The sequence below is a fragment of the Mustela putorius genome, unplaced genomic scaffold, assembly GCF_011764305.1.
Source record: "Mustela putorius furo isolate JIRA1106 unplaced genomic scaffold, ASM1176430v1.1 tig00000376_pilon_pilon_pilon, whole genome shotgun sequence".
NCBI classification, from domain to species: domain Eukaryota; kingdom Metazoa; phylum Chordata; class Mammalia; order Carnivora; family Mustelidae; genus Mustela; species Mustela putorius.
The window spans coordinates 76,551-100,249 of record NW_025421365.1 but is presented as its reverse complement, the minus strand read 5'-3'; the positions used below and the strand labels follow the sequence as shown (position 1 = coordinate 100,249).

The 23,699-nt window shown below is 41.4% G+C and overlaps 1 non-coding gene across 1 annotated transcript; it reads left to right on the top strand.

Moving 5' to 3' along the window:
* The first annotated feature begins 4,546 nt into the window (after positions 1 to 4,546).
* LOC123391854 lies at positions 4,547 to 4,653 on the top strand. The gene has a single exon (XR_006606552.1). It is a non-coding gene; the product is annotated as a U6 spliceosomal RNA (small nuclear RNA).
* Positions 4,654 to 23,699: the final 19,046 nt, after the last annotated feature.

Sequence of the window (23,699 nt, the reverse complement as noted above, 5' to 3'; positions counted from 1 at the left end):
AATTAAATTAAATTAAAAATAAATTAAAACCTAGAATGGCATACTATGAACACAACTACCAGATGCCAGGCAACTCGTGAATGCAAATGTCTTGCAAGAATGTGAAGGAATGACAGGGCCCATAATTAAAAACATATGAGGTAGTTGGACAATATTTAGAAAACTTAATACATAAAACAAAATTTGGTCCATTCCTAGAAAATACAAACATGGAACCCCATAAAGGAATTATTTTCACCAAGGATATGCAAACAGATGATTATGTTATTTCATTCATACCGGCAGATCAGTAGCTGGTAATATTTTGCACAATGTTACATTAAATATGAGCGAAATTTAACAAACTGGGAGGATGGGGCTTAGGTTTTATCAAACACAATTCTTCTATGGTGCTAATATGCTCTAGTTCTCAAAAGTTTTAAAGTTATTAAAAAGTTTTCGAAAATGTTATAGCTAGGATATATAGATATCCTTGTCCAATGATAGATAGACAGATATCCCAGAATCTGCAGATTGCGAAGTCTAAGACCCAGGCTTCACAAAGGGCTGTTTTCTCTGCTCTATTTAAACACTTTAAACCATTCATGATATCCATAGAGCTTCAGTGTTACAAATCCTGCACATTGGTTTTCCTCAGTTTTTCTAATATTTATCTTTTCCCTTAAGGTGACCTGATCCAGAAAATTTTTTGAAACATCACCTTTGTCTAAATATTTCTATTTAACAAAGTACCTTTTGAACACTCAGAGACTAAAAGCTTAGAAAAATACTCTGATGGTTGTGTTTATCTCAATAGAGTTGGAAAATAAATCTATAGTTACCCATTAACTAATGATATTCATGTCTATCTTACATTAGCTCCATGACATTTTTAATTCTTCTTGGGAGCTTTTGGGCTAAATGAATTTTTAAAAGCTTCCTTTAAATGGAGCTTTAAGCCACAATCACCACATGAATAAAAGTAAATGAAAGACACTAAATGAAAACAAGCCAAGTATTTACAGAGTAATTAGAATGTGCAGTGGAAAGAGTACAACTTCTGAAATCATAAAGCCTAAATTAGTGTGATGCATCTTTACACCCAGCCATGTAATCATAAACCAGTTATCTAAATGTGTTAACCAAGTTTCATTTTTTCACATACATGAAATGGTGATGATAATACTTTATTATGCAGAGTTGTTGTGTGGATGTAATGATAGCATGGGAGCATGAGAGTCTCATATTCCATGCTAAAATGATAGCTATTTTTATACTTATAATAATTCTAATAATAGAAATTAAATTGTTCAAAATGATAATATTCATTTATATTGAGGCATTGTATTGACTATTCATAGACACACTTTACCAAAATAAATTTCATTTTACTTTCAAACCCCCTCTGAGGCTATATATTCCCTAATTCAATATGAATCTCATTATGAATAATAATTATCATAATAAATATGCTGATTTTTTTTTCTTTTATTATTTTTAGGGAAGTATCCTTTACTGTTGAACATAAAGAAACTTAAAAGGCAAGTATGTTCTTATTCAAAATTTGCATGCTGCTTTCTTCTTATGAAACTAGATTATAGAGTTTGTATGAAATAAATGCATGCAGTTAAGACCATTTATGTTTGGAAAAACTGGGTGGGTCAGTTTAGTTGATTTCAAAAGAAGATTGTTAAATTTAAACCTTAAAAACTGAGCTCTTTCAGCATCCTTATTTATAGACCATCCTTCATGCTTCATAAGTATTCCTTCATTGTAAACTAACTAATAGTGTTTGTCACAGTGTATATAACCTAAAATGGATTTTGTCTTCTATTATTTCAGAGTTAGTTGCAGTTTCTACTTCCTTACTTCCTTTTTGAAAAATAGATTAATTCTACAAAAAGTTTTTTCGAAAAATAATAATGACATATTATAATTTGTAAATTTAAGAAATGATTCTTATAACACTGCAAACTTTTAAATCATTGTGTAAATTTTGTACCGTTTGATAAATTGGTATACATCTGTATTGCAATATAAATCTTACATAAAAATGTTAATACATCTACTATCTCATATAGTTGCCTCTGTTTTTTATGCATGTATTGTAAGGAATTTTAAGATCTACTCTCTTAGCAAACTTTTATGTATATAGTACAGTAGAGATAAACTTCAGAGGTCTTGTGGGTTTTTGTTCCCAGACTGCCTCAATAAAGTGATTATCTCAATAAACTAAGTCAAATCATTATTATTTTTTTTGGTTTCCCAGTGCAAATAAAAAATTATGTTTCCCAGTGCATATAAAAAATAAACACTATACTGTACTGTTCAAAAGCATTATGTCTTTAAAGAAAAACAATGTATATACCTTAAGTAAACTAGGTTCTGAGTTTTCAGTGGGTCATAATTACTGATCACAGATCACCATAACAAATACAATAATAATGAAAAAACTTGAAATATTGCAAGAATTACCAACATGTGACAGAGAGACACAAAATGAACAAATGTTTAGAAAAATGGTTGCAGCAGACCTATTTTATACAAGATTGCTATAAACTTTCAACTTGTAAGAATGTGATATATGCAAAGTTTAATAAAGGGAAGCACAATAAAAAAGTATGTATATATTATTAACTATGATCATCATGCTATACATTAGATCCCCAGAACGTTTTCATATTATAGTTGCAAGTTTGTGCTCTTTGACCACCTTATTCCACTCCAGGTTCACCTCTTGTCAACTCAACTCTAAGTTTCCATTAGTTTGCTTTTTCTTCAGATTCTGTATGTAAGGGATATCATAATACAGAAATTAAAAAAATATATAAAATTTTTGAAATATTTCACTTAGTATAATACCTTCAAGATCCATCCATGCTGTTGTAAATGGCAGTATTCTTAATTTTTCATGGTTAAGTAGTATTCCATAGTATTATATTTACCATACTTATTTTATTCATTCATCCATTAATGGATACTGAAGTTATTTCCATCTCTTGCTTAGAGTTAATAATTTTATAATGAACATAAGAGTGCAGATATGTCTTCGAATAGTGACTTCGTTTCCTTTAGATATATACCTAGAAGTGGGATTACTGAATCATATGGCAATTTTACATTTAATAATATGAATAATCTCCATACTGTCTTCCATACAAATTTATATCCCTATCACAGTGCATAAGTTCCCCATTTTTCCCCAATATTTACCAAAATTTGTTAGTTTTAAATTGTTTGGTAGTAGTATATTCTAATAGGTAGTAATATTGTGTTTTTTCAGAGGTAAACAACAACATAATGAATTTGCCCTGAGTTTTTACATTGAGCACTTTTTAATGCTCCTGTTGGTCATTTATATAACTTTTTTGAAAAAAAAGTCTATTGAGATCCTTTTGCTATTTTTTTAATGATATATTTTTTTCTATTTGTATCTGTTGGTTATTAACCTCTTTTGAGATATAAGATTTGTAAGTATTTTCTTCCATTCTGTGGATTGTGTTTTCATTCTCTCTCTCTCTCTCTCTTTTTTTTTTTTGGCAATGCAGAAACTTTAGTTAATGTAATACCATTTATTTATTTTTTGCTTCTTTTTGCTTGTGTTTTTTTGTTCTGGTATCCAAAATACTATTGGCAAGACCAATGTCAAGGAGAATTTTTTCCTATGTTTTCCTTTAGGAAATTTAGTTTCATGCATCACATTTAAGTCTTTAATCTATTTCAAGTTAAGATTTATGAGTGATATAAGGTTCCAGTTTCATGCTGGTTTATGTGACTATTCAGTTTTAAATATCATTTACTGAACAGACTATCTTTAACCATTATATATGTTGGCCCCTGTCAAATATTAGGTGACTGTATGAAAGGATTTATTTCTGGACTCTCAAATCTGTTCTACTTGTTTATTGGTCTGTTTTTATACCAGTATACTTTTTTGTTTTGAGCATGAGGGCTTTGTAGTATTGTTTCAAATCAAGAAGTGCAATTTCACTTCTTCATTCTTTCTCAGAACTGCTTTAATTATTTGTTGTCTTTTATGGTCTCATATAAATTTTAGGATTCTTTACTTACTTCTGTAAAAAAATAATATTGGATTTTTAAAAGATTATTTATTTATTTATTTGACAGAGAGAGATGACAAGCAGGCAGAGAGGCAGGCAGAGAGAGAAGAGGTAGCAGCTTCCTGCTGAGCAGAGAGCCTGATGCAGGGCTCAATCCCAGGACCCTGGGATCATGACCTGAGCCGAAGGCAGCGGCTTAACCCACTGAGCCACCCAGGCACCCCTAACATTGGATATTTGATAGGAATTGAATTTATAGATGGTTTTCGGTAGTATGGACATTTTAAGAATGTTAATTCTTACCATTCATAAATATGAGCTATCTTTCCATTTATGTATCCTTCAATTTCTTTATCAATGTCATAGTTTATGGGGTACAGATCTTTCATCTTCTTAGTTAAATCTTTTCCTAAGTATTTTATTAGTTTTGATGCTATTGTGAATTAGATTATTTTCTTTATTTTTTCAGATAGTTCATCATTAGAGTGTTAAAATGCTCCTGTCTTGTGCTTACTTTGGCAGCACATATACTAAAATTCGAATGATGCAGAGAAGATTAGCTTGATCACTGAACAAGGATGACATGAAAAACTAGGAAGCATTCCATATTAAAAAAAAACGAAACAAAATTCTTGTCTTTTATATATTTATCTTGTATTTGGCAGCTTCACTAAATTTGTTTATTCAAAATTTTTTGTGAAGTTTTTAGGATTTTTTTACATGTAAGTTCATGTTATCCAAAAAAAGAAAAGTTTACTTCTTCCTTTTTTTTTGGAGTCTTTTATTTCTTTGTGTTCCTTGTTTCTCTGGCTAGGACATCCAGTACTCTGTCAAATGAGAGTAGTGAAAGTGGACACCCTTGTCTTTGTTCTGATTTTTAAGGGGAAAATTTTCAAATTTTTTTGATTGAATATGAGATTAGCTCTGGGCTTGCAATGTGCTTTTTCTTTAATGGATTTTTAAAACTATTTTTTAAAAATTTTTATAAACATATAATGTGTTTTTATCCCTAGGGGCACAGGTCTGTGAATCACCAGGTTTACCCATTTCACAGCACTCACCATCACTCACCATAGCACCTGCCCTCCTCAATGTCCATACCCCCACCATCCTCTCCCAACACACCTCCCCCCAGCAACCCTCAGTCTGTTTTGTGAGATTCAGTCTTTTATGGTTTGTCTCCCTCCCAATCCCATCTTCTTTTATTTTTCTTTTCGTATGCCCGAAACCGCCTATGTTGCATCTCCACTTCATCATATCAGGGAGATCATATGATATGTTTTGTCTTTCTCAGATTGATTTATTTCGCCAAGCATAATACCCTCTAGTTCCATCCACGTCATCACAAATAGCAGGATTTCATTCTCTTTTGATGGCTGCATAGTATCCCATTGTACATATATACCACATCTTATTTATTGATTCATCTGTTGAAGGACATTTAGGTTCTTTCCATAGTTTAACTATTGTGGACACTGCTGCTATAAAAACATTTGGGTGCATGTGCCCCTTCAGAATGCCACGTTTGTATCTTTAGGGTATATACCCAGTACTACAATCATTGGGTCATAGGCTAGTTCTATTTTCAGCTTTTTGAGGGCACCTCCACGCTGTTTTCCAGAGTGGTTGCACCAGCTTGCATTCCCACGTACAGTGTAGGAGGGTTTGCCCTTTCTCCACATCCTCGCCAGCATCTGTCATTGACTGACTTGTTCATTTTAGCCCATTCTGAAAGGTGATGAGGTGGTATCTCATTCTGGTTTTTGATTTGTATTTTCCTGATGCCGAGTGATGTGGAGCATTTTTTTCATGTGTCTGTTGGCCATTTGGATGTATTCTTTGCAGAAATGTCTGGTCATGTCCTCTGCCCATTTCTTCATTGGATTATTTGTTCTTAGGGTGTTGAGTTTGATAAGCTCTTTATAGATTTTGGATAGATACTGGCCCTTTATCTGGTATGTCATTTGGAAATATCTTCTCCCAGATAACTTCTGACAGTCATCTTTTGGCTTTGTTAACTGTTTCCTTTGCTCTGCAAACAAAAGCTTTTTGATCTGATGAAATCCCAATAGTTCATTCTTTCCCTTGCTTCCCTTGCCTTTGGCGATGTTCCTAGGAAGAAGTTGCTGCTGCTGAGGTTAAAGAGGTTGCTACCTGTTCTCTCCTCAAGGATTTTGATGGATTCCTTTCTCACATTATGCTTCTTCATCCATTTCCAGTCTATTTTCATGTATGGTGTAAGGAAATGGTCCAACTTCATTTTTCTGCATGTGGCTGTTCAATTTTCCCAACACCATTTGTTGAAGAGGCTGTCTCTTTTCCATAGGACATCCTTCCTTCTTTGTTGAAGATTAGTTGACCATAGAGTTGAGGGTGTATTTCTGGGCTCTCTATTCTGTTCCATTGATCTATGTCTGTTTTGGGGACAGTTCCCTACTATCTTGATGATGACAACTTTGTAATAGAGCTTGAAGTCTGGAATTGTGATGCCAACAAATTTGGCTTTCTTTTTCAATATTCCTCTAGCTATTCGAAGTATTTTGTGGTTCCATATATATTTTAGGATGATTTTTCCCATTTCTTTGAAAAAAATGTATGGGATTTTGATAGGGATTGCATTAAATGTGTAGATTGCTTTAGGTAGCATAGACATTTTCACAATATTTGTTCTTCCAATACAGGAGCATGGAACATTTTTCCATTTCTTTGTGTCTTCTTCAATTTCTTTCATGAGTACTTTAGAGTTTTCTGAGTATAGATTCTTTGTCTCTTTGGTTAGGTTTATTCCTAGGTATCTTAGGGTTTTGGGTGCAAGTGTAAATGGGATTCACTCCTTAATTTCTATTTCTTCAGTCTTGTTGGTATAAAAAAAATGCAACCAATTTCTGTGCATTGATTTTATATCCTGACACTTTACAGAATTCCTATACAAGTTATAGCAGATTTGGAGTGGAGTCCTTTAAGTTTTCCACATACAGTGTCATATCGTCTGCAAACAGGGATAGTTTGACTTCTCTTTTGCCAATTTGGCAAAATTTGGATGCCCTTAATTTCTTTTTGTTGTCTGATTGCTGAGGCTAGGACTTCTATTACGATGTTGAATAGCAGTGGTGATAACGGACATCCCTGCCGTGTTCCTGACCTCAGCGGAAAAGCATTCAGTTTTTCTCCATTGAGAATGATATTTGCAGTGGGTTTTTCATAGATGGCTTTGATAATATTGATAATATGTGCCCTCTATCCCTACACTTTGAAGAGTTTTAATCAGGAAGGGATATTGCACTTTGCCAAATGCTTTTTCAGCATCTATGGAGAGTATCATATGGTCCTTGTTCTTTCTTTTATTAATGTGTTGTATCACATTGATTGATTTGCAGATGTTGAACCAACCTTGTAGCCCTGGAATAAATCCCAGTTGGTCGTGGTGAATAATCCTTTTAATGTACTGTTGAATCCTATTGGCTAGTATTTTGGTGAGAATTTTCGCATCTGTGTTCATCAAGGATATTGGTCTGTAGTTCTCTTTTTTGATGGGATCCTTGTCTGGTTTTGGGATCAAGGTGATGCTGGCCTCAGAAAAAAAAAGAGTTTGGAAGTTTTCCTTCCTTTTCTATTTTTTTGGAACAGTATCGTGAGAATAGGAATTAATTCTTCTTTAAATGATTGGTAGAATTCCCCTGGGAAGCCATCTGGTCCGGGGCTTTTGTTTGTTTGGAGATTTTTTTTTTAAAGATTTATTTATTTGACAGAGAGAAATCACAAGTAGACAGAGAGGCAGCCAGAGAGAGAGAGAGAGGGAAGCAGGCTCCCTGCTGAGCAGAGAGCCTGATGCGGGACTCGATCCCAGGACCCTGAGATCATGACCCCGATCCAAAGGCAGCAGCTTAATCCACTGAGCCACCCAGGCGCCCCTGGAGATTTTTGATGATTGTTTCAATCTCCATACCGTTTATGGTTCTGTTCAGGTTTTCTATTTCTTCCTGGTTCAGTTGTGGTAGTTTATATGTCTCTAGGAATGTATCCATTTCTTCCAGATTGTTGAATTTGTTGGCGTAGAGTTCCTCATAGTATGTTCTTATAATTGTTTGTATTTCTTTGGTGTTGGCTGTGATCTCTCCTCTTTCATTCATGATTTTATTTATTTGGGTCCTTTCTCTTTCTTTATCAATCTTATTAATTCTTTCAAAGAACCAGCTCCTAGTTTCGTTGATTTGTTCTATTGGTTTTTTTTTCTTTTTTTGGTTTTGGTTTTTTGTGTTTTTTTTTTTGTTGTTTCTATTTCATTGATGTCTGCTCTGATCTTTATTATTCCTCTTCTCCTGCTGGGTTTAGGCATTCTTTGTTGTTCTTTCTCCGATTCCTTTAGGTGTAGGTTTATGTTGTGTATTTGAGATCTTTCTTGTTTCTTGAGAAAGGCTCGTACAGCTTTATATTTTCCTCTCAGTACTGCCTTTGCTGTATCCCACAGATTTTGAACACTTTTGTTTTCATTATCATTTGTTTCCATGAATTTTTTCAATTCTTCTTTAATTTCCTGGTTGACCAATTCATTTTTTAGAAGGATGCTGTTTAGTCTCCATATATTTGTGTTCTTTCCAAATTTCCTCTTGTGATTGAGTTCTAGTTTCAGAGCATTGTGGTCTGAGAATATGCAGGGGATGATCCCAATCTTTTGATAATGGTTGAGATATGATTTATGACCCAGGATGTGGTCTATTCTGGAGAATGTTCCATGTGCACTAGAGAAGAATGTGTATTCTGTTATTTTGGGATGGAATGTGTTGAATATACCTGTGATGTCCATCTTGTCCAGTGTGTCATTTAAGGCCTTTTTCCTTGTGGATCTGTTGCTTGGATGATCTGTCCATTTCAATGAGGGGAGTGTTAAATTCCCCTACTATTATTTTATTATTTTCGATGTGTTTCTTTGATTTTGTTATTAATTGGTTTATATAGTTGGTTGCTCCCCTGTTAAGGACATAGATATTTAAAATTGTTAGGTCTTCTTGTTGGACAGACCCTTTGAGTATGATATAGTGTTCTTCATCATCTTTTATTATAGTCTTTGGCTTAAAATCTAATTGATCTGATATAAGGATTGCCACCCCAGCTTTCTTCTGATGTCCGCTAGCATGGTAAATTGTTTTCCACCCCCTCTCTTTAAATCTGGAGGTGTCTTCGGGTCTATGATGAGTTTCTTGGACAGCATATTGACGGGTTTTTGCTTTTTATCCATTCTGATACCCTGTGTCTTTTGATTGGTGCATTTAGGCCATTTACATTCAGGGTAACTATTGAGAGATATGAATTTAGTGGCATTGTATTGCCTATAATGTGACTGTTACTGTATATTGTTTCTGTTCCTTTCTGATCTACTACTTTTAGGCTCCCTCTTTGCTTAGAGGACCCCTTTCAATATTTCCTGGAGAGTTGGTTTGGTGTTTGCAAATTCTTTCAGCTTTTGTTTGTCCTGGTAGCTTTTTAATCTCTCCTTCTATTTTCAATGATAGCCTAGCTGGATATAGTATTCTTGGCTGCATGTTTTCCTCATTTAACACTGAATATATCATGCCAGTTCTTTCTGGCCTGCCAGGTCTCTGTGGATAAGTCTGCTGCCAACCAAATGTTTTTACTGTTGTACAATACAGACTTCTTTTCCCAAACTGCTTTCAGGATTTTCTCTTTGTTGTTAACCGCTGTAAATTTTACTATCAGGTTACAGGGTGTGGACCTATTTTTATTGATTTTGAGGTTCATTCTTTGCATCTCCTGGATTTTGATGTTTGTTCCCTTTGCCATATTAAGGAAATTCTCTACAAAAATTCTCTCCAATATACCTTCTGCTCCCCTCTCTCTTTCTTCTTCTTCTGGGATCCCAATTATTCTAATGTTGTGTCGTCTTATGGTTTCACTTATCTCTCAAATTCTCTCCTCGTGGTCCAGTATTTGTTTGTCTCTCTTTTGCTCAGCTTCTTTATTCTCCATCATTTGGTCTTCTATATCACTAATTCTTTTACCTCATTTATCCTAGCAGTAAGAACTTCCATTTTTTATTGCACCTCATTAATAGCTCTTTTGATTTCAACTTGGTTAGATTTTAGTTCTTTTATTTCTCCAGAAAGGGCTTTTATCTCTCTGGAGAGGGTTTCTCTAATAACTTCCATGCCTTTTTTGAGCCCATCTAGAACCTTGAGAGTTGTCATTCTAAACTCTAGTTCTGTCATATTACCAATGTCTGTTTTGATTAGGTCCCTAGCCTTTGGTACTGCCTCTTGTTCTTTTTCTTGTGGTGAGTTTTTCCACCTTGTTATTTTGAGAAGATAAGAATACATAAAGGAGCAAATAAAATGCTAAAAGAATGGTAAACACCCCAGGAAAATGTGCTTCAACCAAATCAAAAGAGACCCAAGTTGTGGGAGAACAAAAGGGGATAAAAAAGAAGTTTCAAGGGGGGGGGGAAAAAGGGTTTAAAAAAAATGAAAACAAGGAAAAAATATTAAAAAAAAAAAATATATATATATATACTAGACTTGTGACTAGAACAGGGTCACTCACTTAATTTTGGGAGTATTTGGGGTCTCTTAGAAGAAACTACCTACCAAGATTTTAAAGGATGAAAAACATATAAGGTAGGCACAATGAAGGGATCGAATAAACCTATAAAAATGAGAAAAAAAGGGATGCCTGGGTGGCTCAGTTGGTTAAAGCAGCTACCTTCAGCTCAGGTCATGATCTCAGCGTCCTGGGATCGAGTCCCACACCGGGCTCCTTTCTCGGCAGGGAGCCTGCTTCTCCCTCTGCCTCTGCCTGCCTTCCTGTCTGCCTGTGCTCACTCTATCCCCCCCTCTCTGATAAATAAATAAAATCTTAAAAAAATGAGAAAAAAATTTAATTTCTAAATATAAGTTGATAGAGCAAGTTGGTTGGGACAATAAAGAAAAATAAACTGGAGAGAATTTGCTCAGGCTGGACTCTAGAACAATCTTGGAGCTAGATTTAGGGTATACTTTGTTCTATTAGGAGAAGTTATACCCCAAATTTTTTAGAAGAAAAAACCCTATGTGTAAAAAAATATATAGTTAGGGACAATGGAGGATAAATTATGACTATAATAATGAAGGTTCAAAATAGATTATTATTTTTTGTAAGGTATTTTAAAAATAAACTAGTTTAAAAAATCATTAAAAGAGGAAAGGGTAAAAGTTAAAAAAATTAGCAGAAGAAAAAAATATAACTGCAAGACTAATGAATCATTGGGAGAAAGCCACGAACTCCTTGTTTTGCATTCTCCTCCTCTGGAATTCCACTGTTCTCCTTACTAAGTGAAGTTGATCTTGGCTGGGTTTCTTGTTGGTCTTCTGGGGAAGGGGCCTGTTGTATTGATTCTCAAGTGTCTTTGCCCGAGATGGATTTGTCCTGCCCTTACCTGGGGTAAGGCCAAGTAATCCTGGAGCTTTTGTTCCCTGAAGGCTTTCCGTAGAGTTCTGGATGATGGAATGATAATGGCGGTCTCACAATCCTGCCCAGAGGAGTGGAGAGCTCAGGGCCCCGCTCCTCAGTGCACACTTAGAGAAAAGTGCTTAATCACTCCCATCTTCCTGGCCTCTGGCCATGCTTGGAGAAAAATGCTCTGTCACTCGTACTTGGAGAAAAGTCCTTGGTCATTCTCATCTCCCTGGCCTCTGGCCATGCTTGGAGAAAAGAGCTCAATTACTCCCGTCTCCCTGGCCCTTGGCCGTGCTCCAAGCTCATCCTGCCTATGCCTGGTTCAAAGTAAACCTGGGTTGAGAGCTCACTCCTCAGCTTTGTCTCTGTAGCCAGCTTCCCCACTCTAATACCTGTGAGTTCTGTGACACTCAGATACCCCTGGTCCTACTGTGACCCTGAGGGACCTCGGACTATGCTGACCCCTCTTGGCTTCACTCTGGTTTAGCCTCTGGGGTGATATCCCTCAGTGGATCAAACTTTTAAAGAGTCCTGATTTTGTGCTCTGTTGCTCCACCGCTTGCCGGGAGCTGCCCCGCCCCCCCACGGTCTACCTTCCTGTTCTTCGGGTTCACTTTTCTACCAGTTCTACCTTTCAGAAAGTGATCAATTTTCTGTTTCTAGAATTGTTGTTCTCCTTCTCTTTGATCTCCCATTGGATTTGTAGGTGTTTGCAATGGTTAGATAAGCTATCTAGCTGATCTTCTGCTACCTGATGTCGTTTCAGCCTGCTACTTCTCCGCCATCTTGAATCCTTCCACGGAATATGTGGTTTTTATTATGTTGATGTGTATTCTTTCTGTACCCAGTTTGGTGAGTATTTTTATTATGAAAGGGTGTTGAATTTTGTCAAATGCCTTTTCTGCATATATTGAGTTGATCATATGAGGTTTTATTGATCATTCTATTAATATAATGCATCACATTTACTGATATGTGCTGGTGAATTCAGTTTTGTAGCATTTTGTAGAGAATTTTTACATTTTTATTTATCAGGAATATTATCCAGTAGTTCTTTTTGTTGCTGCTTTGTTTTTTTGTTTGTTTGTTTGTTTTTGTTTTGTTTTGTTTTGCTTTTGTAGTGCTCCTGTCTGGTTTTGATATCAAGATAATGCTGGCTTGTAAAATGTGCCTCAGAGTATCAACCTCTTCAACTTTTTGGGAAGGGTTTTCAAAGTATTTGTATTATTTTGCCTTAAAATGTTTGGTAGAATTCACTGTGGAAATCATCTGATTCTGGACTTTTATTTGTTAGAAGGTTTTTATTACGGATTCAATCTCCTTACCCCTTATTGGTCTGTTCACATTTTTTATGTCCTTATGATTCAGTCTTGATAGGTTGTATGTGCCTAGGAATTTGTCCATTTCCTCTAGGCTTTTGATTCGCTGGCATTTAACTGTCTTTTATCCTTTATATTTCTATGGTATCTGTTATAATGTTTCCTTTTTCATTTCTGATTTTATTGAGTTTTCTCTCTTTTTCTGAGTTAGTGTTGCTGTCTTTTTTTTTATTTACCATTACCAAGTTTAATTTTATTTACCATTTAAAAAAACTTTCTAGTTTTTTTTTTTTTTTTTTTTTTTTAAGATTTTATTTATTTATTTGAGAGAGAGATAGTGAGAGAGAGCATGAACGAGGAGAAGGTCAGAGAGAGAAGCAGACTCCCCATGGAGCTGGGAGCCCGATGTGGGACTTGATCCTGGGACTCCAGGATCATGACCTGAGCTGAAGGCAGTCGTCCAGCCAACTGAGCCACCCAGGCGCCCAACTTTCTAGTTTTTTAATTCTATATTTCATTTATATTTGCCCTAATTTTTATTTTTTCCTTCCTTTTGCTACTTTTAAGTTTACTTTGTTCTTTTTGTAGTTTTTTTGAGCTGTTATATTAAGTTCTTTATTTGAAATCTTTTTTATATACATTTATAGCTATAAAATTTCCTTTTATAACTGCTTTGCTGCTTCTCATAATGTTTTGGTATATATTTTTTTATTTTCCTCAAGATGTATTTTTTATTCCCACTTTGTCTTCTTTTTTTATTTTTTGTTTGTTTAAAAATGTGTATGTCTGTGTTTTGTAAATTTTCCAAATTTCCTTCTGTATTGATTTCTAGTTTCATATTATTTTGGCTGGAAATATACTCGATATGCTTTCTATATTATTGATTTTGGGGGGGACTCTTGTTTTGTGGTGGTTTAAAATGTGATCTATCCTAGAAAATTTTCCACGTGTGTTTGAGAAGAATATTTATTATGATACTATTGGATGGAATATCCTGTAAATATGTTAGGTTCATTTGACATAGTTCTTGTTTGTTTGTTCGTTTGTTTTGTTTGTTTGTTTGAGAGAGAGAAGGGCAGAGAGAATGAGCAAGGGGCAAGCACAGAGACAGAGTGAGAAGACACCCTCCTGAGCAGGGAGCCCAATGTGGGACTCTATCTCAGGACCCTGGGATCACGACCTGAGCCAAAGGCAAAGGCTTAACTGACTGAGCCACCCAGTTGTCCAGGCATAGTGTTTAAATTCACTATTTTCTTATTGATTTTCTGTCTGGATGATCTATCCATAGGTAAGAGTGGGGTATTATTGTCCCCAGATATTATTGTATTGCTATTTATTTCTCCTTTTTGTTTTGTTAGTATTTGTTTTATATATTTATGTGGCTCAATATTAGGTACATGATATTTACAATTACTGTATTGATGAATTGATGACACTTTTCTTATTGTATAATGACCTTCTTTGACTCCTGTGGTGATTTTTAGCTTATATAAACCCTATTTTGTCTGTTATAGTTATTGCCACCCTTGTTTTCTTTTGTTATCATTAGCTTGGAATATCTTTTTCCATCCCTTTACTCTCTGCCCATGTGTGTCCTTAAAGCTAAAGTGATTCTTTTATAGGCAACATATTGTTGGATCTTGTGTTTTTTGTTTGTTTTTTTAATCTATTCTAGCCTATGTCTTCCAACTGATGATTCCATTCACTTACAGTTAAAGTAATTATGGATAGGTAAGGACTTAACTATTGCCTTTCATTCTTTTTATATTTCATGATTTATTTAAATTTTAGTTAATATATAGTGTAATATTAGTTTCAGGAGTAGAATTTAGTAATTCACCATTTACATATAACAGTCAATGCTCATCACAAGTGACCTCCTAATAATTATTACTGACAGCCCATTCCCCTGCCCATCTCCCCTCCAGAAACAGTTAGTTACTTATAGTTAAGTGTATTATGGTTTGCCTTCCCCTCCTTTTAAAAAATTTTTTTTTCTTTCCCCAGTGTTTATCTGTTTTGTTTCTCTTTTGTAGATGCTCTGCTCTTTATTTCCTGTCTTGTTCTCTTTGTTTGTAATCTGATGACTTTTTGTGGCAGTATGTTTTAACTTCTTTATCAAAATCTTTTGTGTATCTACTACATATTTTTTATATTTACCATTAAGCTTATATAAAATACGTTAGTTATAACATTCCATTTTATGTTGAAACAACTGAACTTCAATAGTGTACAGAAAAATTATACTTCTCCTATAACAATAGGTTATTGATGTTTTTACATTTTAGATCATTTTTATATTGTACTTTCAATAACAAATGATTTCAGTTATAGTTATTTTTAATAGGCTTGTTTTTTCAACTTTTAAACTAGACTAGTAAATGATTTATATATCACCATTACAATATTAGAGAATCTGGTTTTGACTATACATTTACCTTTTGCAATAAATAAGGAGCCATCCATGCATCCATGTTGCCATCTTGATGACATCACCATCCCCAAATCTCCAGTAAGTGTTACTTTATATTTATCTTTTTTTTAAAAGATTTTATTTGTTTATTTGACAGAGAGAGAGAGAGAGCTCAAGTTGGCAGAGTGGCAGGCAGAGGAAGATCAAGAGGCAGGCTTATTACCCAGCAGTGAGCCCGATGCAGGTCTTAATCCCAGGACCCTGGGATCATGACCTGAGCAAAAGGCAGCTGCTTAACCGATTGAGTCGCCCAGGGAGCCCTAAATTTTACTTTAGTTAATATACGACTATTTTTTATTTCTACTAAGAGACATATCAATTTTATTGCTTTTAATATTAAGGTCTTCTCCTTAACATCATCAATTTAATAAGTGTTGTTTACATTTGTGGTGGTAAGTATGTAATTCATGTATGTGGTGGTATGTAAGTAATTCAAATATGAATTTTTAACTCTAGATCATATGCTCCATTGTGGCAGATATTTGTCTTATTCATCCCACCCACAAAAAATTAGTACTAAATAGGTCTTTGTTGATTGACTGAATGAATTAAGTGTTCTGACACTAGCATAGCTGACCAAACCAGAGATAAAGGAGAAAATATAATGATTGTCAAATGGGTGAACCTGAGATAAAAAGACACCTTTAGCTTAGTTAGTTTGATATACACTCTGGATAACATTCCAATTTTGCATGGATTTTTGGAAAGCAAACAACTCCTCTCCTAAATAATAAATTTATTAATTGCCTTCCTTATGAGTCCTGACAGCAGTCAGCTTTGTGGGTTTCTGATTCCATTCCAAGAGGTTGAATGTCTGTTTGATTTATGTAATAGGCAACAGTGTCATGAGGAAAGACTTGTAGGATAAAATTTCTTCAAGACGGGAACACAGATGGCTGCCTATGGACTGTGAGGTGGGTGTTAATGAAAATGCATTGAGCAGTAAGGGAAGGGCAGCTCACAACCATAGGAAAGGTGCCCTGTGTTTTTGTTTTGTTTTGTTTTACAAACAGATACCATTTCCCCTCTCCATGGAAATTTTCAAATTTACTTTGCTCTAACGACCACAAATACTTAGGACATTATGAACACAATATGGGCATTAAAGGATAAAAATAAACAAAAATTTAAGTAAATGTTAAGTGTTTGTCATTATTTCAGCCATGTTTTTCTATGCTTAACTGCTCAAAGAAATTACACAGTCTGGTTTCTAAATATTATACCAGGCTGTTAAACTAATGCAAAGGGTTTTATGGAATTTTCTATAACACCATCTCGATTTTCTACATTGGCTGTCATCCTGAAAATTCTCAGTTTATAAATGTGCATATATTTACAATAATAATATTCACTGGTTATTTACCTGGTTTATTGCTGTATTTTGATCCTTTCTAATTGTTCACTTTCTTCCATGTTTCCTCCTTATTTCTACAAATGTCAATCCATCACATGTTATGTAAAGTGAAACAAAGAGGAACAGCTGTTAGTAGAAAGGATTAATAGAGGTGCTTTGATGTTACTCTGTGAGGTATTTCCATATCATCATTTTAATATATTTCAGGAATACAGAATAGTTGTTATGCTTTAATTAAACCTTCATTAAGTCTTTATATATATATTTTTTCCAAACTCACAAGTCCGCCCTTCATGTCCCATTCAAAACCCACTCATTTTATGGAATAATTGTTTTATATTCCCAGTACAATCTTCATTTAACTTATTGCTCTGTTGTGCTCCTTTGGCAGCACATATATTAACTTATTGTTCTGGGTATACAAAAGGATAGGAATGGGATATTTTGTAATATGATATTTTGTCCTTTCTACACTACAATATCCCGTGCCTTGCGAACGCTTCTACCTCCGGGAGGAAGATGGAAATGGCTGCCAGTTCTTTCAGGGAGCTGTTTCTACCAGGTGAGGGTAGGCGCCTGGTGGCAAGCCCGTCTCCACCAGAGACAGGTGGCCAAAGCTACTGTCTCCTTGGGCCCAGAGGCTCAGGACAGGCATACTTTCTGCCCAGACTCCTTCCTAAGAGTGGAGCACGCGCCCTGCCCTACTCCTCCCCTCCTGTCCCCTTAGCAGCCAGGCTTCCGTCTGTCTGCACAGGGAGCGGGTGACACTTGTATTGACACCGGCCGCTGTGCCTGCCAGGGCCGGCTCTCCTGCTTCGCAACCGTTTCCAGACCAGAAGGCCAACGGCTCCTGCTCTTCTTCCCGGGCAGCGTGCTGCACCTTCCACAGACATGCTCCTGGGGAGCGCAGTGAAAGACGTGTCCCTTTCCTTAAGGCTCTTTCCACAGGCGCAACCTCGCACTCTCTCAGGCAGAGGGGATGCCCAGGGAAAGAGGATTTCGCTCCATGTGGGTTTATTACACCGTGCTGTGGAGACCAGCTCAGGCAAACAGGAGCATCCCGCAGACCCGCCTCTGAATTCCCAAAGAGTGCTGTGGTTTCCCAGAGGGGATGCCCGCGCAAAGAGGCTTTCGCTCTATGCGGGTTTCTCCCATTGTGCTGCGAATACTAGGCTAAGGCAAGCAGGAACAGCAGCCCACAGAACCGACTCTGATTTCCCAGCGACTGCTATGCTTTCGCAGAGGCGCAAACCGTTCTTCGCGGCTGCTTCCTCAGCAAGGCTTTGGTCGTTCGCTCTGCCGCGGCAGGGAAGAAGAGCCACGGGAGAGCTGGTGCCTCTTGGGCCTTGCTTTCCCAGGCTCCAAGTTCACGCCCGGGGTTCACCTTGCTAAGCCGAACTTAGCAGACACAGTCACAAGCCTGCAGCAGCGTGCGTGGCCTAGCATGGCACTCTATGCCTATTACCATCTCCTGGGGTAGGTAAGGCTTTGTCTTTTGCTCCGGCGCTCAGGCAGACTCGGGGTCTCGGCCAGTGCCTTCACCACAGGAGAGAGGAGGCGACAGGATCCCTGCACACGGCCCGTGCACTGGGATGGGGAACTGTGGGGGACTTTCTCCACTCCTTCCCCGGCACACCCCCTGCCACCCACATCGCTGCCACATCTTGGTGGAAGACGGCATCTGACTGCCCGTTTCTCCATGGGGTTGTTTCTGCGAGTTCAGGGTATAGCACCTGGTGGCAAGCCCAAGTCTGCCCTTGGGATAGGTGGCCAAGAGATGCTGTGCCCTTGGGCCTAGAGGCTCAGGACAGGCATGCTTTCTGCCCAGGCTCCTTCTTAAGAGTGGAGCATGCGCCCTGCCCTACTCATCCCCTCTGTCTCCTTAGCAGCCAGGCTTCCGTCTCTCTGCACAGGGAGTGGGTGCACATGTATTGTCACAGGCTGCTGTTCCTGCCAGGGCAGGCTCACCTGCTTCCCTACTGTTTACCGACCACGAGGCCAATGGCTCCTTCTCTTCTCCTGGGGCGGCGTGCTGCGCCTTCCCCAGACGTGCTCCATGGGAGCGTGGTGACAGACGTGTCCCGTTCCTGAAGGTCCTTTCAGATGTGCAACCACGTTTCTCTCTCAGGCAGAGGGGATGCTAGGGCACAGAGAATTTCGCTCCATGCGGGTATCTTCCACCGTGCTGCGCACACTAGTTCAGGCAAGAAGCCGCAGCATCCCCAAAACCAACTCTGATTTCCCAACGAATGCTGTGCTTTCCCAGAGGAGATGCCCGGGCAAAGAGCCCTTCGCTGTATGCGGGTTTCTCCCACTGTGAGACTGGGCTCAGGCAACCAGCAGCATCAGCCCTCAGTACCGACTCTGGTTTCTCAGCAAATGTTGTGATTTCACAGAAGCTTTGGGCTTGGAGCGAACCGCACTTCGCCCCTGCTTCCTCAGCAAGGCTTGGTTCGCGTCAGGGAAGAAGAGCTGCGGGAGAGCTCGAGCCTCTTGGGCCTTGTTTTCCCTGGCTCCATGTTCGCACCCTGGGTTCACCCTGCCAGGCCGAACTACGCAGACACAGCCGGAACCCTGCAGTAGCGTGCATAGCCTAGGATGGCACCCTATGCACACTACCATCTCCCAGTGTAGGCATCGCTTGGCCTTTTACTCTGGCGCTCAGGCGGCGTCGCAGGCTAGGCCAGTGCTTTCCCCACAGGAAAGGAGAGGTGACAGGATCCCTGCACACCACCCGTGCACGGAATAGGGAACTTTGGGGGACTGTCACCACTCATTCCCCTTAAACCCCGTGCCTCCTCCAAGCTTCCACATCCTGGAGGAAGACGGCATCTGACTCCCCGTTATTTCAGATAGCTGTGTCTGCGATTTCAGCGTAGGCTCGTGGTGGCTAGCGCATGTCTGCCCCAGGGACAGGTGGCCAAGGATCTTCTGTCTCCTTGGGCCTAGAGGCTTAGGACAGGCATGCTTTCTTCCCAGACTCCTTCTTAAGAGGGGAGCATGCGCCCTGCCCTACACATCCCCTCCTGTCTCCTTAGCAGCCAGGCTTCCGTCTCTCTGCACTGGGAGCGGGTGCTCTTGTATTGTCACAGGCCGCTTTTCCTGCCAGGGCAGGCTCACCTGCTTCCCTACTTTTTACCGACCACGAGGCCAATGGCTCCTTCTCTTCTCCTGGGGCGGCGTGCTGCGCCTTCCCCTGACGTGCTCCATGCGAGCGCGGTGACAGAAGTGTCCCCTTCCTTAAGGTCCTTTCAGATGTGCAACCACGTTTCTCTCTCAGGCAGAGGGGATGCTAGGGCAAAGAGAATTTCGCTCCATGTGGGTATCTTCCACCGTGCTGAGCAGACTAGCTCAGCCAAGAAGCAGCAGCAGCATTCCCAAACCAAACTCTGATTTCCCAACAAATGCTGTGCTTTCCCAGAGGAGGTACCTGGGCAAAGAGCCTTTCGCTGTATGCGGGTTTCTCCCACTGTGAGACTGGGCTCAGGCAACCAACAGCATCAGCCCTCATTACCGACTCCGATTTCTCAGCAAATGTTGTGATTTCACAGAGGCTTTGGGCTTGGAGCTGACCGCACTTCGCCCCTGTTTCCTCAGCAAGGCTTGGTTCGTATCAGGGAAGAAGAGCTGCGGGAGAGCTGGTGCCTCTTTGGGACTTGCTTTCCCGGGCTCCATGTTCGCGCCCCTGGGTTCACCCCTGCCAGGCTGAACTAAGCAGACACAGCGACAACACTCCAGCAGCGAGCGTGGCATAGGATGGCACCGTATGCACACTACCATCTCGGGGTGTAGGCAACGCTTGGCCTTTGGCTCAGGGCCTCAGGCAGACTCGGGAACTAGGCCAGTGCCTTCCCCACAGGAGAGGAGAGGCGACATGATCCCTGCACACCGCCCGCGCACTGCAATGGGGAGCTGTGGGGGACTGTCCTCACTCCTTTCCTGGATATCCCGTGCCTTGCGAACGCTTCTACCTCCGGGAGGAGGATGGAAATGGCTGCCAGTTCTTTCAGGGAGCTGTTTCTACCAGGTGAGGGTAGGCGCCTGGTGGCAAGCCCGTCTCCACCAGAGACAGGTGGCCAAAGCTACTGTCTCCTTGGGCCCAGAGGCTCAGGACAGGCATGCTTTCTGCCCAGACTCCTTCCTAAGAGTGGAGCACGCGCCCTGCCCTACTCCTCCCCTCCTGTCCCCTTAGCAGCCAGGCTTCCGTCTCTCTGCACAGGGAGCGGGTGACACTTGTATTGACAGCGGCCGCTGTGCCTGCCAGGGCCGGCTCTCCTGCTTCGCAATCGTTTCCAAAACCAGAAGGCCAACGGCTCCTGCTCTTCTTTCCCGGGCCGCGTGCTGCACCTTCCACAGACATGCTCCTGGGGAGCGCAGTGAAAGACGTGTCCCTTTCCTTAAGGCTCTTTCCACAGGCGCAACCTCGCGTCTCTCTCAGGCAGAGGGGATGCCCAGGGAAAGAGGATCTCGCTCCATGTGGGTTTATTACACCGTGCTGTGGAGACCAGCTCAGGCAAACAGGACCATCCCGCAGACCCGCCTCTGAATTCCCAAAGAGTGCTGTGTTTTCCCAGAGGGGATGCCCGCGCAAAGAGGCTTTCGCTCTATGCGGGTTTTCTCCCATTGTGCTGCGAATACTAGGCTAAGGCAAGCAGGAACAGCAGCCCACAGAACCGACTCTGATTTCCCAGCGACTGCTATGCTTTCGCAGAGGCGCAAACCGTTCTTCGCGGCTGCTTCCTCAGCAAGGCTTTGGTCGTTCGCTCTGCCGCCCGCGGCAGGGAAGAAGAGCCACGGGAGAGCTGGTGCCTCTTGGGCCTTGCTTTCCCAGGCTCCAAGTTCACGCCCGGGGTTCACCTTGCTAAGCCGAACTTAGCAGACACAGTCACAAGCCTGCAGCAGCGTGCGTGGCCTAGCATGGCACTCTATGCCTATTACCATGTCCTGGGGTAGGTAAGGCTTTGTCTTTTGCTCCGGCGCTCAGGCAGACTCGCGGTCTCGGCCAGTGCCTTCACCACAGGAGAGAGGAGGCGACAGGATCCCTGCACACGGCCCGTGCACTGGGATGGGGAACTGTGGGGGACTTTCTCCACTCCTTCCCCGGCACACCCCCTGCCACCCACATCGCTGCCACATCTTGGTGGAAGAGGGCATCTGACTGCCCGTTTCTCCATGGGGTTGTTTCTGCGACATCAGGGTATAGCACCTGGTGGCAAGCCCAAGTCTGCCCTTGGGATAGGTGGCCAAGAGATGCTGTGCCCTTGGGCCTAGAGGCTCAGGACAGGCATGCTTTCTGCCCAGACTCCTTCTTAAGAGTGGAGCATGCGCCCTGCCCTACTCATCCCCTCCTGTCTCCTTAGCAGCCAGGCTTCCGTCTCTCTGCACAGGGAGCGGGTGCACATGTATTGTTACAGGCTGCTGTTCCTGCCAGGGCAGGCTCACCTGCTTCCCTACTGTTTACCGACCACGAGGCCAATGGCTCCTTCTCTTCTCCTGGGGCGGCGTGCTGCGCCTTCCCCAGACGTGCTCCATGGGAGCGTGGTGACAGACGTGTCCCGTTCCTTAAGGTCCTTTCAGATGTGCAACCACGTTTCTCTCTCAGGCAGAGGGGATGCTAGGGCACAGAGAATTTCGCTCCATGCGGGTATCTTCCACCGTGCTGCGCACACTAGTTCGGGCAAGAAGCCGCAGCATCCCCAAACCAAACTCTGATTTCCCAACAAATGCTGTGCTTTCCCAGAGGAGGTGCCTGGGCAAAGAGCCTTTCGCTGTATGCGGGTTTCTCCCACTGTGAGACTGGGCTCAGGCAACCAACAGCATCAGCCCTCATTACCGACTCCGATTTCTCAGCAAATGTTGTGATTTCACAGAGGCTTTGGGCTTGGAGCTGACCGCACTTCGCCCCTGCTTCCTCAGCAAGGCCTGGTTCGCATCAGGGAAGAAGAGCTGCGGGAGAGCTGGTGCCTCTTGGGACTTGCTTTCCCGGGCTCCATGTTCGCGCCCTGGGCTCACCCTGCCAGGCCGAACTAAGCAGACACAGCGACAACCCTCCAGCAGCGAGCGTGGCATAGGATGGCACTGTATGCACACTACCATCTCTCGGTGTAGGCAACGCTTGGCCTTTGGCTCAGGCCCTCAGGCAGACTCGGGAACTAGGCCAGTGCCTTCCCCACAGGAGAGGAGAGGCGACATGATCCCTGCACACCGCCCCCGCGCGCACTGCAATGGGGAGCTGTGGGGGGACTGTCCCCACTCCTTTCCTGGACATCCCGTGCCTTTGCGAACGCTTCTACCTCCTGGAGGAAGATGGAAATGGCTGCCAGTTCTTTCAGGGAGCTGTTTCTGCGAGTTGAGGGTAGGCGCCTGGTGGCAAGCCCACGTCTCCACCAGAGACAGGTGGCCAAAGCTGCTGTCTCCTTGGGCCCAGAGGCTCAGGACAGGCATGCTTTCTGCCCAGACTCCTTCCTAAGAGTGGAGCACGCGCCCTGCCCTACTCCTCCCCTCCTGTCCCCTTAGCAGCCAGGCTTCCGTCTGTCTGCACAGGGAGCGGGTGACACTTGTATTGACACCGGCCGCTGTGCCTGCCAGGGCCGGCTCTCCTGCTTCGCAACCGTTTCCAGACCAGAAGGCCAACGGCTCCTGCTCTTCTTCCCGGGCAGCGTGCTGCACCTTCCACAGACATGCTCCTGGGGAGCGCAGTGAAAGACGTGTCCCTTTCCTTAAGGCTCTTTCCACAGGCGCAACCTCGCGTCTCTCTCAGGCAGAGGGGATGCCCAGGGAAAGAGGATTTCGCTCCATGTGGGTTTATTACACCGTGCTCTGGAGACCAGCTCAGGCAAACAGGACCATCCCGCAGACCCGCCTCTGAATTCCCAAAGAGTGCTGTGTTTTCCCAGAGGGGATGCCCGCGCAAAGAGCCTTTCGCTCTATGCGGGTTTCTCCCATTGTGCTGCGAATACGAGGCTAAGGCAAGCAGGAACAGCAGCAGCCCACAGAACCGACTCTGATTTCCCAGCGACTGCTATGCTTGCGCCGAGGTATGCAGCTTGGCGCAAACCGTTCTTCGC